The sequence below is a fragment of the Euleptes europaea genome, chromosome 8 (genome assembly GCF_029931775.1).
Source record: "Euleptes europaea isolate rEulEur1 chromosome 8, rEulEur1.hap1, whole genome shotgun sequence".
NCBI lineage: Eukaryota > Metazoa > Chordata > Lepidosauria > Squamata > Sphaerodactylidae > Euleptes > Euleptes europaea.
In genome coordinates, this window is record NC_079319.1 from 17,546,089 (window position 1) to 17,560,568 (window position 14,480).

A 14,480-nucleotide genomic window follows, 5' to 3' on the forward strand; every position below is an offset into this window, starting at 1 on the left:
TCTCCTCCTCCTCCTCCTCGGTAGGATTCGAGTCCAGTATCTGATGAAAGGAGCGTTGACTCTCGAAAGCTGATACCTGAAAAACATGTTGCTCTCTAAGGCACTTTAGGGAGATAGTGGGAATGAGCAGGAGAGGGATGTGTTCTTAGGTTTTGTCTGAGGAGAGGATAGGGTTTAAAGGCTTGTGCCAACGGCTTCATAGAAAAGGTAGGTTTTGGGGGAGGGATTTGAAGGAAGTGGGTGAAATGGAATCAGGAGGGTGTCCTGGGAGGCAAGGGAGAAGTTTGAGGGAGCAAGCATGACTTGGGGTGGCTGAGGATGGTGGAGCTGGAGCGTTAATGGACAGGGGCATGAAAGAGAGGATTAGCCTTTAAAGGTAAGGGTTCATAGACTGTGCTGCATCTAGGAGAGAACAGGATGCTAGCATAGAGATTTAAGGATGGTAAGAGAGAGGTGAATGATTTTGGTAGCAAAGTGCTTGATAAGAGTTGAAAGGCTGTGGGGCAACAGCAGACAGAGAGGAGGAGGTTGCAACCAAGGTGGTAGATGGCCCAACTGGGAACGAGACTTTCTGCTGATAAACATCTGGGAATACATTTAGGTTATGTGTTAGGTCAGCAATCCTTAATCTTTAGGTAGGTCAGACCCAGCCTCTCCTAATCAAGAAAGAAAGGTTTTTTTCCCTGACATGAGGCTGCATGTACAACCATTCAGTGCATGTGCGGCCTCCTGATGGGGCAAATAATGTCCCCCAGGGCTGTTGCAGTTTGGGGAAAAGCTGCGGGAGAGGGAGGCAGGAACCCGTCTCCTGTGCTGTGATCCCAATCTGAATCAGGCCCTTGCAGCGCTTGTAAAATTTGGATGCCGTGGGGAACTTGCAGCCGTGGGGATCATGTGTAAAATGGAATGGGTAATTTGGGCCTAAGGGTTGAACCCAAAGCACTGGCAGCAGAACTGGGTCTTCTCTGCCTCTCAATCCCGCTACAAGCCACTGAGCTCCCCCAGATCCCACTTGGGGAGGGTCAAAGGACTCTCAGGAACAATGTGAAGGGATCAATGTGGATCTGCAGTGGGAAAGAGGAACTGGCAAAAATCACCCTTCTTTAGCTAAATACATATGACCCTAATAAATAAGGAGAAACCAAAGGGGTTGAGCGAAACACTATCTAATATAGCAACCAATAAATCTATTTTTAAAAATATTGTCGAAGGCTTTCACGGTCAGAGTTCATTGGTTCTTGTAGGTTATCCGGGCTGTGTGACCGTGGTCTTGGTATTTTCTTTCCTGACGTTTCGCCAGCAGCTGTGGCAGGCATCTTGAGAGGAGTAACACTGAAGGACAGTGTTTTTATTTTTATTATATTTATAATGTAATAAATATAATTATAATATATAAATATAATTTATAATAAATATTATTATTTATTAAACATAATGTATATAATAAAATCTATTTTTATTATATATTGTGCACAATTATATTTAAAAACACTGGCCCAAAATACAGGCTTCCTAAAAAAGCACAAACATAGTTACAAAATATTACCAACACATAACAGTTGATGTTAGTACATAAAATGACCAAAATCTGACCAGACGTATGTCGGCCTTTTACAGGCCTTCCTCAGTGGTCATACATACAGTTTTACAATACACATCCTGACATATACACAAACGTTGTATAAGGTAAAATATATATATATATAAAAGAGTTTTATTCTGTATGGCTTTATGTTAAAATAGTTAGTCCATGTGCCTTAAAACATGGCTCACGGCTCACACATTGTATATGGTGTCCAGCGTTTCAGGATGTGCATAACATCAACAAACGTGAAAAAAATAATAAATAAGGGCCACTGTGAATTTTATCTGCAAGAGCCCTGATTTATAGTTTACTGTTTGAAATTGCTTGATGTTGTTGTTTCCAGTGACATAGTAAGTGTGGTAATATTACTCTTATATACAGGTCACCTAGCTAATATTTACATTACAGTTTATGCCAATGGTCTTGTCTAAATCCTCATAAACGTGCAGATCATGTTTCTCATGATGCAGCAAGGCGCGTGTAGGTAGCATGTCTTCTTCCTAGCCTTCCAAATTAAAAACTGAATTTAATATCGTATTCCTAGAAGTTGTGTTAATCTGTGCTTCTTCCAATCCATTTTATTTATCTTTAAGATCAATGCATACATTTCCCAAATGGCATTCAGAGCTTAATATTGTTTGAATCATGAAGGGCAGTCATTTGTATGGATGTGAATGTATGTCCACAATGCTGGTACAATTCATGTTCGATTATGAGTGGCGTTACATATTCTTAATCTACAACGCCTTTCAGGTATTCCTTGCTGTTGATTGGGGTAGATGTTCAGCATTCAGTCTGATGAAAAAAGAATGCACAGTAAAATACGTCCTGATGATATGTGCAGGAAAGAATTCGATGAGCTGAGGGTTAAATCAGGCTCTTCCCCATGCCAGATTTATGCAGCTACAAGGGAGGTGGTGGGGGGGAGGCTGGCGTTAGAAGGAAACAGGTCAGTTGCCTAACCTTAGTGGAATGATACGGACTCTGACCATATAGCAGCATGTCCTGTGCTTCATTATAACATACGAACTTGGCCCTTGATTATGTTTAATCTTTTGCACATTACAGATTCCACTTCAACATTCTTCCCTGTGTATAAGAAGGGTAATTCCTTTTGTTTTGCATGTAACCATTGTACTCAAAGTTTGGTGGTGGAAAGTGCCATTGAGTCGCAGCTGATTTACTGTGATCCCCCATGGGGTTTTCAAGGCAAAATACTAACCAGAGCTGACCCTGGTTAGTTCCCCTGGTTAACTTCCAAGATCGGACGAGATCGAACTAGCCTGGACCATCGAGGTCAGGACAGTTTAGGAAAGGAGAAGCATCTTCTGTCATAGTTAGTGTCTGTTCTTCACTTTAGATGGAGCTTACTCATACTTATTGGACAAATTTACTTATCGGCTTTCCCGACTATCAATATGAAACTAATCTTGACTTGGTGCAGTAGCCCCTTTACTTACCCAGTGGAGAATCTACTATGAAACTAATGAAGCTAATCCCGGAGGGGCCCTGAAGTAACTTTATTTTTAATGAGTGAATTTTTCAACAAAATTGATGGAGTTTTTAAAGTGTTTGTTATTAAAATAAGGCTATTTTAGTGATAGAATCATAAGCCAATGGGTTGAAGTACTTCATATTGACCTTAGAATATGCTCTAATACCCATTTCATATGGCCTCAAAATGTTCCTGTAATTTGTCAGATTTCAGAATTTTCCTGGGGCCTGGCAGCGCCCAAAACCTCAGCTGTATGGGCTTGCTGAGCTCACCAGAATCTATTAATAGCCTACATTTTGGCACCTGGATCCTTGAATCCTTCGTTGGTGCACGGCTTAATAGTTCTATAGCTCAGCCCTTAGGCTAGAGCCAATAGGAACCATAAAAAGACATCTGTATTCTCAATTCAGGCTGCATTCGTCTCACTTGTGCATTTTAACACCAAAAAACAGATTTTCACCTCTTTATCCTCACGAGCCCCCTCTGATGACCTTCTACCTCTCTATTAGAGAATGAACCAATACGTCTGCCATAGAACAACCCCATTGAAGAAGATAACAGGGGTTACTCAGGCCTCGCTGGTGGGAAGGGGCTCACTGTATGGCCCATTTTTAAGGACTCCACCCCACCACCCTGTTCTCCGCCATTTGGGCCTCGAGGTCCTTGTAAGGGCAGCAAGGCCCTTTGGACCTTGTTGGATGTTGCCCTATTGTTGCTGGTTGCGAAAGGACTCCCATAACAGTTCAAGCTTCAGGGTCCCAAAAATGTAGGCCCACCACTCTACTTACCCCCACAGAAGGTTAAGTAATGCATTCATACACAAATCAAAGTAGCTTCTGGTGTGTTGGTGTTGACACCGTCAGCATTTGTTTTAATTAGACCAGCCTAATGTATGTGAGAAGAACCTAAACGAACAGGCTGCTTACCACTAATCACTGCGCACACAAGCAGCTAATAAAATTTCAAAGCCTTCTAAAACACTGAGCTAAGCTTGTTTGATCTTAACTGGGCAGCCATTTACCTCTTATTAATTATCGGTGATTTCCAGTGCCTCTCTGCTCCGGGCCTGGGAAGTCGCACATTGTCTTTTACAAATGTCTGAATCAGTTAACACAGTGCTGGGCAAAGAATCACACCTCGCGTATTCTGTACGAATTTTTCACTCCTGTCAATAATGGGTCTCCCTATGTTCGATCTACAAGAAAAGCCCTACCAGATCATCTAAAGGTCGATCGATTCCAGCGTCTTGTTTCCCGCAATAGCAACCCCCCAAACAGGGCATGAAGGCTGTAGCCTTCCTCCGCTGTTGTATGTTGGCAGTCGGAATTAAGAGGCATACTGCTTTTTGCGCATGAAGTTTTAATTTAACAGTCATACCTGTCCTCATAAATGGTCTCTAATCAGATCTTGTCTGTCTGGTGATGGCTAAAAACTTGTTCTCAGATCTGACAATTTGAGTTCTCTCTAACAAATGCCAGAGGAATGCGTTGTATGTTTTACGGTGTTGATCTTCCTGTGTTCCTAAGATTGTTGCTTCTTTTGCCCTTCTTCACAGCCCGGTTAAGGTACAGAGCTTGGATTTAAGCTGGCGTTATGTCAGAGTGACGCAAACCTCATGCATCTAAGCTGCTTATTTTGCATAGCAAGAACAGAGCAACTTAATAGATGGATTTCTCAATTTAATTATGTCTCTGCAGTTTCCAAGAACAGTGACTTGTAGTACTTGGTGAAATTGGCAGATCCATGTGATGGACTTCTATGCGCCTTCGTCAAATTATTTGGAGCAGCTGCCACAGCTAAAGGATCTCCTCTTTCCATATGTCCCTATGTGCAAATTGTGGTCTTCAGCTGTTCCCCAGCTTAGGGTGGCCTACCTGGTATCAATCAATGCCAGGGCCTTTTTCCAGCATAGCTGCCACCCAGTGGAATAGGCTTCCTAAGGAGATTCAAGGCACCATCTCTGGAAGTGTTCAGGAGACACCACAAGGCTATTCTATTTGCCAGGGCTTTTAATGGGGGTGTATGTAGCCCAAGCTCATTAGAGCTTAGAAGCTAAGCAGGGTCAACCATGGTTAGGACTTGGATGGGAGACCATCTGTTACCTTATGACTTGTTTATAAGCATCCCAAAGGCACCTGACTGACCACTGTTGGAAACGGAATGCTGGACCAGAGGGACTTTTAGTCTGAGAGCTTGTTAATGGCTGCATTTAGCCGTCACAATGAATGGTATTTTATAGATCAGGGTTCAGTCTAATCCCAGCTAACAGTGATGGCTGATTGCAAATAGTTTAACAACTTAGGGGTTGTTGGTTGGAGGAAAAACTGGGATCTCAAACCAGGGGTTGGTAGTTGTTGCACTCTTAACCAGTGTGTCCCAATGATGGTTGTTGAATTCACAAGTAGCACCTCCCCTTGCAACTGCCTGGATGTAGATATTGGTGTATGGAGGATGTCCTATTTGCTGGCAGAGGATGATGAGACAAAAGATAGATAAACTAGGATGGTCAGGTGGTAGAGTATCTGCTGTTAGCTTTGCTGTTTGCTTGCTGACGTTGGGCAGTCCTCCCCTCCCAACGATTTGAGGAGCAGGAAAAAATGGAGGGGGACAGTGTCGATGGTGATACCCTAGGAATTTCCCTAATCATGATAGTAAATACCATAGATTGGAGGGATTCCTAGATCATCACCTGAAAGTGATGTCACATACTCCACGGCGCTGTGTGAATCCCCCGATCTCTATGGTCTTTACCATAGAAACTGGAGAAATCCTTAAAGCATCACATCCCCTGAAACTCTACCCTCCCCAAGCACCACTGCAAAATTCTCCTGACGTTTGCCAGCACAGGGCTGGCAATCTGATCTGCTTTGCATGCAGAAGGTCCCAGGGCTTATTCCCGGCACCTTCAGTTAAAAAAGATTAGGTAGCAGGTGATGTGAAAGACCTGTATCTGAGACACTGCCCGTCAGAGCAGGCCATACTCATCAATGGCCCAACACAGGATAGGGCAGCTTTGTCACATGTGCTTGGTGGACTAACCAGAGCTTGATGGAACAACTACTGTTTAAACAAACCCTAGTTTACTGGGACACCTGAATGCTACACTGTGTCATGAGACACTGTTCCCCGGGTCTTCTTTCCTTTTCCTTTTTCAGTGCAGGTGCCTGTGTATTGCCCAGTCATTTAGTTTCATTCTTATGTTCCCCCCCCCCCCCCCGCTCTTTGGGGAAAATTCAAAACAGCTTTTCTTGAGTTAAGTCAGCTGAGTAAGACGAAGTTTAGTAACTCCTCCTCTAGCTTCGCTGGGTTTTGTGGGTTGGGGCTTCCTGGATATCAGCGTGTTTTAACTGCTCTCTAATGGTTTTTCTTTCGCTGCGGTGTGGCTGTTGGTTAATGTATACTCTCTGCACATTTGTAAGACGATAGAAGCCCTTTTCTGCTTAGTATCCTGTAAAGCATGTGTACCGCGTAATGTCTCCCTCTTTTATAAATACATTTGGCCTGTCTATACAGCTATCCTTGCCCACAAATATGTAAGGAGGCATACTTTTGGTTAATAGTGAGGGGAAAGAAAACGGTGGAAGTGAAACTCTGCAACGCTGCAAGCTCTGAAAAGGTCTGCTGTATATCCTTCCCTCCTGTTAAGTTACCATCCCTGAGCGACGATTGTTTAAACTTGTAATCTGAAGGAGAAAAAGAAAGGGATTGAATGTTTAGGCTAAATAAGGAACACACTTGATAGAAATAGTGGGCACTGGTGAAGAGGCTGGTAGATGCCATCTGCTCTGCGTTTGCTAATGAAACATCAGTTTTCCTGGATGCTAGATATCTTCAAGGCCATTTTCATGGGAGGACTGAGAAACTGAGCAAATGCATGTCGGTTTAGATTGTAAGCGTCTTGAGGACAGGGACCTGTCTTAATTTTTAATTCTGTTTATTTAGAAAAAGAAATGCATTTACAGAAATTTAAAATAATACACAAAGTGTCAGAGAAATTTCAAACGACTATAAAATTGAATACTTAAAAAGTTTCAAACGTTCAGCCGTTTAAAATGACAACCTAAGTCAGCATCCTAAACTAATAGCTGCAGGTCTAAAAAAAAAGCTAACAAATTATACAGCATAAAAACCAGAAAAAAACCAAACAGTTTCAATTCAATTAAATTTATTACGGTCATTGACCAGCAAAGCAGATATACAAAAAGATTAACATCGATTAAAAAGATAAAAATATAGCAATACAAGTTTCCATCAAATGCCCCAAACAGTATCAAAATAAAATAAAAATACCAACATAACCAACAACAGCATTAACATTGAAAATACAAATCTGGACAATACCGTTTTAAAAAGCCGTCAGAAAGAAAAAGGTCACTGAACTGGGCCTAGCCCAGCAGAGACCACTACATTATGCTATCTAAACCATCTGTTATGATGCAGATCACACATGTACTACATACACCAATTCATCCTCTGACTCATGTAGCTGATAGTGATGTGGGAAATACCACTGAGATTTTCTCCTCCTACGTAGCCCAGGCGTATAAATATTTCAGGCAGAATATCACATCGCAAAGTTGTTCCTGTGGCATAAAGTTAACATTTGAATTGGGCCTTACGTCTGGGCAGGTATGAACCGAAATGTCAGCCTGTCTCAGCATCTTGCCTCAATTATGGGGGGGGCTGTGGATCATTGGTAGAGCATCTGCTTTGCATAAAAGGGTCCTCGGTTCAATCTCTGGCATCTACAGATAAAAGGATCAGGTAGTAGGAAAAGTCCTCTGCCTGAAATTCTGGAGACCCCTTGCCAGTCAGAGTAGATAGAACTGACCTTGATAGACCAATGGTCTAATTTGGTATGAGGCAGCTTTATTTTATTTATTTGTTTAGATATTCATAATCCACTTTTTCCCCCAGTGGGAATTTAGAAGATTCTCCCAACCACAAGAACAGTGTAGATTAGGATAAGAAAATGACTGGTTCGGGGTCACCCAGTGAGTTTTTATAACAGAAAGGGTATTTGAACCAGGGTCGGCCGGATCCTAGCCGAACACTCAGACCACTACACCATGCTAACTGTCGTGTGTGGCTTTCAATCTGCTGAAAACCTGAAACTGTTTAAGATATAATGAGGAGAGGCTCATAGGAAATGCACTTGTTTCACTCTTTCTATTTTTGTACTTTTCAACCCATCTTAAATTGATCTTGCAGATATCCATTAATGGGAATCTCCAAACTCTTTTCAGGTTAAGCTGTCCCTGGAATTGGCGTTCGCTGCTCTCCCCACCTGAGGATAGGCACAGAAGCAACTTGGAAAATACGAGGCCGGGATCCCCAGCCCTTTTGAGCCGGTGGAATTCTCAAACAGGGTGGTGGGCGCAACCACAAAATGACCACTGTGGGAGGTAGAACCACACACACACACAGAGAAGAAGCCCAAGTGCAGGGGACAAGAGGAATAATTTTTCAAAATACACTGGGAGAGAGGAGTGAAAGAGAGTAAAACCAACACTGTGGTGGTAGTTCCCACCAAAACAATGTTATTTTCCTCTGCACAGCCAATCAGATCTCCAGTGGCCAATGCAGGGCAGGAGCCCCACCTGGCCCCACCCACTTTATGAAAACAATTTGTGGGCACCAGGAAAAGTATTGGCAGGCATCATGGGCATCATATCAGGGACCCCTAGTATAGGGAGTAGAACCATCAAATCATGGAGTTGGAAAAGCAGCTGAAATCTATTGCAGATCACCCCCTCCACCAGTTAAATCGTAAATATCACATAATGACAATATACTCCCATCAGGATTAGTGTGAGTACCACCACAATACAATCTCCCTGCATTCTAATGTTCCCATTACTGATATTGTAATTTGTGGGGTAGTCAATGGCCTTTTGGGGTTGTTCATGGTTATAGGACATTCACAGAATAGAAAGTGTTTGAGTTTTGCAATGAACAAACACTTAGGGTAAACACTTAGATACCAAGTTGTGTGTATCCAGAGCATTTTATATTAGAGCCTGCAGTTGCTAAGGGGCTAAATCTTTTGTGTTGTAAAGAGAGAGCTCATGGAATTCTTTGCCGTGAAACTCTGAACTTGATTTCTACCCCCATGATATCATTTTCCTGCTTGTAGCTTCGTTCGCTCGTTTATTTCCTTGTTATCAGCAGTGATCTGAGTGAGTAAGGATATATTAACGGATACGTTTGAGATGTTCTTTTTTTTGCTCTTTTTTTTTTTTGTTAAGAGGAGAACAGTGCCGAAAGCATGAATGGCAAGTTAGGAGCTGTAAGAAGGTCAAAAAAGGAAGTAGGTCAGAAGAAGCTGTAGGGGGAAAGGGAAAGGAGTAATAAAAGACATGAGCAATTAATAGCAAAAAAAAAAAAAAGCCATATGCTTTGCCTGCTTTGCTCATAAATGTTGAGGTTCTGTTGGTGATATTCATCCCGGTTAGGTCTTTCTGCTCCATTCTTTACAGATGACTGCAAGAGAGGTGGCTCTGGTAACCTTCTGGACTGTGTTACTTCAGATGGCAAGAGTATTCAGGGGGTAGAAGTCTGTTGTTCATGGCTGATGGAGTGGAGAGGGGAAAACATTAAGCCGCAGCCCCTCATCGGAAGTGGTAGAGTGTCAACAACAGCTCCTCCAGTGGGTTGGTTCCAAAGAGACCTCTTGTTGATGAGTAAGGACCTGTTGGCGAGTAAGGACCTACTCAGGAGGCAAGAAGTAGGCATATCTGGAAAGACTGAGGCGAAAGGTATTCTGTGGCTGTTTTTGTACAAAATGAAGAAGCAGGAGACAGTGCTGAGAAGAAATATGGAATGAGTAACCCCCTTTCTTCTCGCTGATGCCAGTGGGACCCAAGACTTATCCTCTTAGGGAGTTACATTTTTGAATGTTCCATACATACAGTTTCCCTGAGTATAGGAAATCAGCACAGCAGTGGGAGACACACACTAAATGTTTCTCATTTTCTGTATGCAAGGGGTTTTCAAAAATACTATCCCTAGGGTTGCCATTTTTTTAAACTGGTCCCTCTGTCAGTCTTTTTAATATCAGTTGGATCTTTAATGCCGGGTGGTTATTTATCTCCATGACATGAAAGTTTCAGCTGCCTTTTCCACCCATGAAGTTTCTTTTAAACACTTACTAGGAAGTCAGTCCCACCGAGATCAGCAGAAACTGGATTGCACTGCACATCTACTAATGTACCTTAAAAGGGTTAAAGTAATGTATAGGCTATTGTTATAATTAATAATAATAACCCTCATATTGTCCCTTCTTTGAGAGCAGTCCTAATTTCTGTAGTGGTTTTTCACACATCACATATAGGCCACATGATCACTGTGATGTTGGTGAACTTCTTCCACATTATGACGTTTTAATGAATTGATGCTTGCAGATGAATGGTGGCTGAGCGTTCGTGCTGTGTGAGAGATGGCCAAACTCGGGTAGTCCTAGCTGATTCCTGCTGCAGAGGTTGGGGATGGTTTTCAGTCTTTGGTGTTGGCTTCCTAACAACAGCCGTTTCTCCACGACGAGACACTTCCAGCCTAATATGAACTTCAGAGCGGTTCAGTTGTATGCAGAAGGTGTCTGCCCTTTGAGGGGGGGGGGGTTCTGTTTTGTTGATCTGCGGAGAGATTGTGTGCTGCTGTGCCCGACACAGAGCCCCTTTTGTGTCTCTTTCTTTTCCGACCAATTTAGTCATAAAAAAGGGCATGTGCCTTTTCAGTACAGTTAACAGTTATCTCTTATAAAAGTCTACATGAGAGTAAGTAATTGACTGCATTTGGCGCTGGTACAGTATTGGGGGGGGCAAGGCTGTTTGATCAGCGAATGCTTTTGTACCGCATATCTAAAAGGAAGTTATGGGATGAAATGGGGACACGTTAGAGTTAATCCTTGTGGTTCTCCTGCTTTCTCTCTCTCTCTCTCTCTCTCTCTCTGTGCATCTCTGCCTTTCTTTTTTCTCCCCCTCCCTATCCTATTTACACTGCTTAGCAAGCCTTTTGAAACTTTGCAGAGGCTTGGGAGGGGAGGGAAACATCGTGTTGGTATGTGTGTTCGGGAGACGTAGCAAAGAACTTTTGCTTGGTTTGGGCTTAAGAGAAACCAAAGGGCTCGCCGTACATCCATCTGGTGTCCTTTTGTTCACTGTTTGACTTTTAAATCCATCTCCTGAATTAACATCAACTTTTGTGTGTGATTTTTTTTTTTTTTTTTTGCTACTGACCAAAGCAATAAGGAAAATGTTCCTATTTTTGGGGGGTAACTCCTTCCCTGCAAGCATAGTGAATCATTTCTCCTGTAACTAATTTGTGGGAGCTGTCCCTTTACTGAGGGAAAGCAGGTCCCTTCCTCCCCCCCTCCCCTCCCCTCCCCGCTCTTTTCCTAGTCATTTGGTTCAGAGGCTGAAACGATTTCTCTTCTTGTGATCTGCCTACAGATGAGTCTTGTTTGTATTCTCATGAACCTTTAAGCCTGATGAAACTCTGATATGTGCTCCTCGGCAGCCGTTGTTGCAGGAAGTAGCGAGCAAAACGGTCTCCTGCCTTCTTTTTCTCTTTTGTCCGAACCTCAGAATGGGTTGAATTCCTTCTATTTCTGTAAAGGCTCTCCCAGGGATCATTTTAAACTTAAATTTTGGTCCTAAGCACTCAAATTTTGGTCCTAAGCACTCAAATTTTGGTCCTAAGCAGTGAGTTCTGATGAAATCAGTTGGATCTGTTGACAATTATGTCTGTTTAGGATCGGGGTCTTAGCATGGAAAAGCACTCATTAAAGGAAAGAAGGTATTTATTGAAGGAAAGTTAGTCGATGAGCCACTCAAGTTCCCATGAAAGTACGCAGTAGTCCCCTGTTGGCACATGGCTGAATTCCTTTCTTTTTACTAGTAGAAAAGGGCAAGAGTCCAGTAGCACCTTAAAGACTGACAAAAATATTTTCTGGTAGGGTACACGGCTACCCACTGTGAATTTTCTTTTTACTCTGTACCTTTTCCCTCCGAAGGGAAATATCTGGAGGAATAATTATTTAAACACAAGCAAAACAAAACCAGGCTGATGCAATGAGTTTCAAATGTATCTCGCTGTCATAATCCAGGTAATTCTTTAGGTCTTCTCCTTTTATGCAAGTGGTCAGTATGGAACTATGCTCCTTCCCCTTTTGATGGATTTTAATTGTGGTATGTGTTTTTTAAGCTGTATCAAAATAGGGAGGTGAGCCATGTAGCTGCTTTGCTGTCTGTAGAAGATATCATTGCAGCAGGGAAACAACCGTTTCTGATAAACTGAAGCATTAAAGTTGGATCTGGTATCTTCCTTCTTCTGGGTGAAGAGCCTGGGCTTTCCCCTCAGCGAAAGGGAGTACTTTGATCTCATCCTTAAAAAAGAGGTGAGAACAATATTTTAAAATGTATTCAACTCTTCAGGAAAGCTCCTGCTGAGGCATATGCTTGGCTGTACCCCTTTTGCTTGTGAAATGTGGAAAGTTTAATGCTTGTTGGAACTGCCTAAGAAGCAGCACCCCACTAGATCAGATCAATGTACTAGATTAAGCAGATCTAGACCAACATCCCGTTTCCCACGGTGGCTGATCAGATGCCCTGGAAGGCTCACAGCAGAAGTTCAAAGGGCAAAGCCGCCCTGAGCCCGGTTTCTTTGCTGGGGGAGGGGGGTATAAATTGAATAAAATAAAGCCTTTCCCTGCCCCCCCATTACTGGCATTCAGCCTCTAAACATGGAGGTATGATTCAACTACCCTGGCTAATAATGAAACATTGAGCCAATAATGGACCTTTCTTTCCTGAATGTGTTTGATTCCCTCCTTCCTGTGACACTGAGTTCCACCAGTTAGTTGTGCGCTGTATAACAAAGTTCTTTTTTTTGTGTCTCCCCAGTCTACTTTCCATCAATTTCATTGGCTGCCCCCAAGTTCTAGTATTTGGGGAGAGCGCGGACGTTCTCTCTCCCTCTTTCTCTCCTTCTCTCCTTTTTTCTAGGCTGTTATAATTTTATAAACAGCTGCTTCTAAATGGAAAAACCTTAAACTACTTGGCCTTTCCTCATAGGTGTGTGCAAAAATGCGTGAAGACATATATAATGCTCAGGTTTTTTTTTAATGAGAAAAGAGAATACGTGTCTTGTCTTGCTGAAGCAGACAGTATCTATGAATTGGAAAGGTTTCTTGTGAACACAGACCGGGCACTGAGGCAAATTTGCATTGTCTGAGGCAATATGCCCACCACTACTTCCATAAGAAATGCATGCGCCGAATTTTCTTTTGTTAATTTGAAGGCCTCCTTGAACACAACCCTTTGCGGTTGAGCAAGGGAAATAGGAAAGAGTATCACACCATGGCAGTGTAAGAACTTGTTGCCTTACCACAAGTCAGCAATTGCTAACTGGAACAGGTCCAATACGGACCAGTGGTTCGTCGACGTTTTGTTCAGCAGAGGCAGCTGGTGAGCACTTTAAGGCTGAGACAGAATATTCGGTTATGAAAAGTCCTTGGGTTGGATCCAAATTATCGCAAGCAGTGCTTACAGTGTGGGATTTTGCTCCTTCACTGTCTTGGTGCAGCTTACTGAAACTTCGGACATTCTGCTCCTGGGTGTCAAAATTGGGGTCTACAGTGGGAGTGGGAATCAGCAAAGAATGTGTCTGCCATTGGAAGTATGTTTATATTGGTGGATAAGTACCTTTAGAGCTAACCCACCTTTGATGAAGTGAGGTCGGCCAACATATAGTTTAAACTGATGATGGTAGGTCTAGAAACTTGGTGGCTGGGCTGTCACTGACTTGGTTGTTTCACACAACAACAATATTTCATCACGAGGTAACAGTAATAATAAGAACCGACAAGTGAAATACGAAAATAAAGAGCAGTGTAGCCAGGTAATCCCTGATAAGGGGAAACAGGTGATTTCAAACTTTAAAACCACAGTATTTTTAATTCATAGGTGAATTCTTAATTCTGGAATCCAATTAGAAAAAGATCATGAGATGCTATAAGGACCCGTCATTCTTTTTATTAGCACGTGTTGACGCAGAGTTAGATATGGGTGCCGGTTGTGGGGGTCAGGGATCAGTCGGTTTTGCATTGCTTTGTAAGAAGTGATTTCCTGTACCCTTAGTGGAATTATGCTTTTTTTTTTTTTTTGCTATTGAATATGTAGATAATTTTACTCAGTGGAAAATGGTGGTTTAAATGCTGTGTTCATTACACATCTTAATATGAATTGAAACAGTTGTTCTACATTGAGAGTTCCCTTGTGTTTCCCAGATGTCCCTCACTGTAAAGGATGTTGCTGATTTTCAAGGAGTGTTCCCAGATCCAGAACATTATAGCTGAATAGGACATAGCCTCAAATAATGGGTATGAGTAATGCTCTTATT

General features: G+C 42.4%; 1 protein-coding gene across 1 annotated transcript in view; it reads left to right on the plus strand.

Annotated features, from left to right (window-relative positions):
- TRPS1 (transcriptional repressor GATA binding 1) overlaps positions 1 to 14,480 on the plus strand; it is a 281,041-nt gene that overhangs the window by 25,039 nt on the left and 241,522 nt on the right. The gene's annotated exons all lie outside the window — the stretch shown is intronic.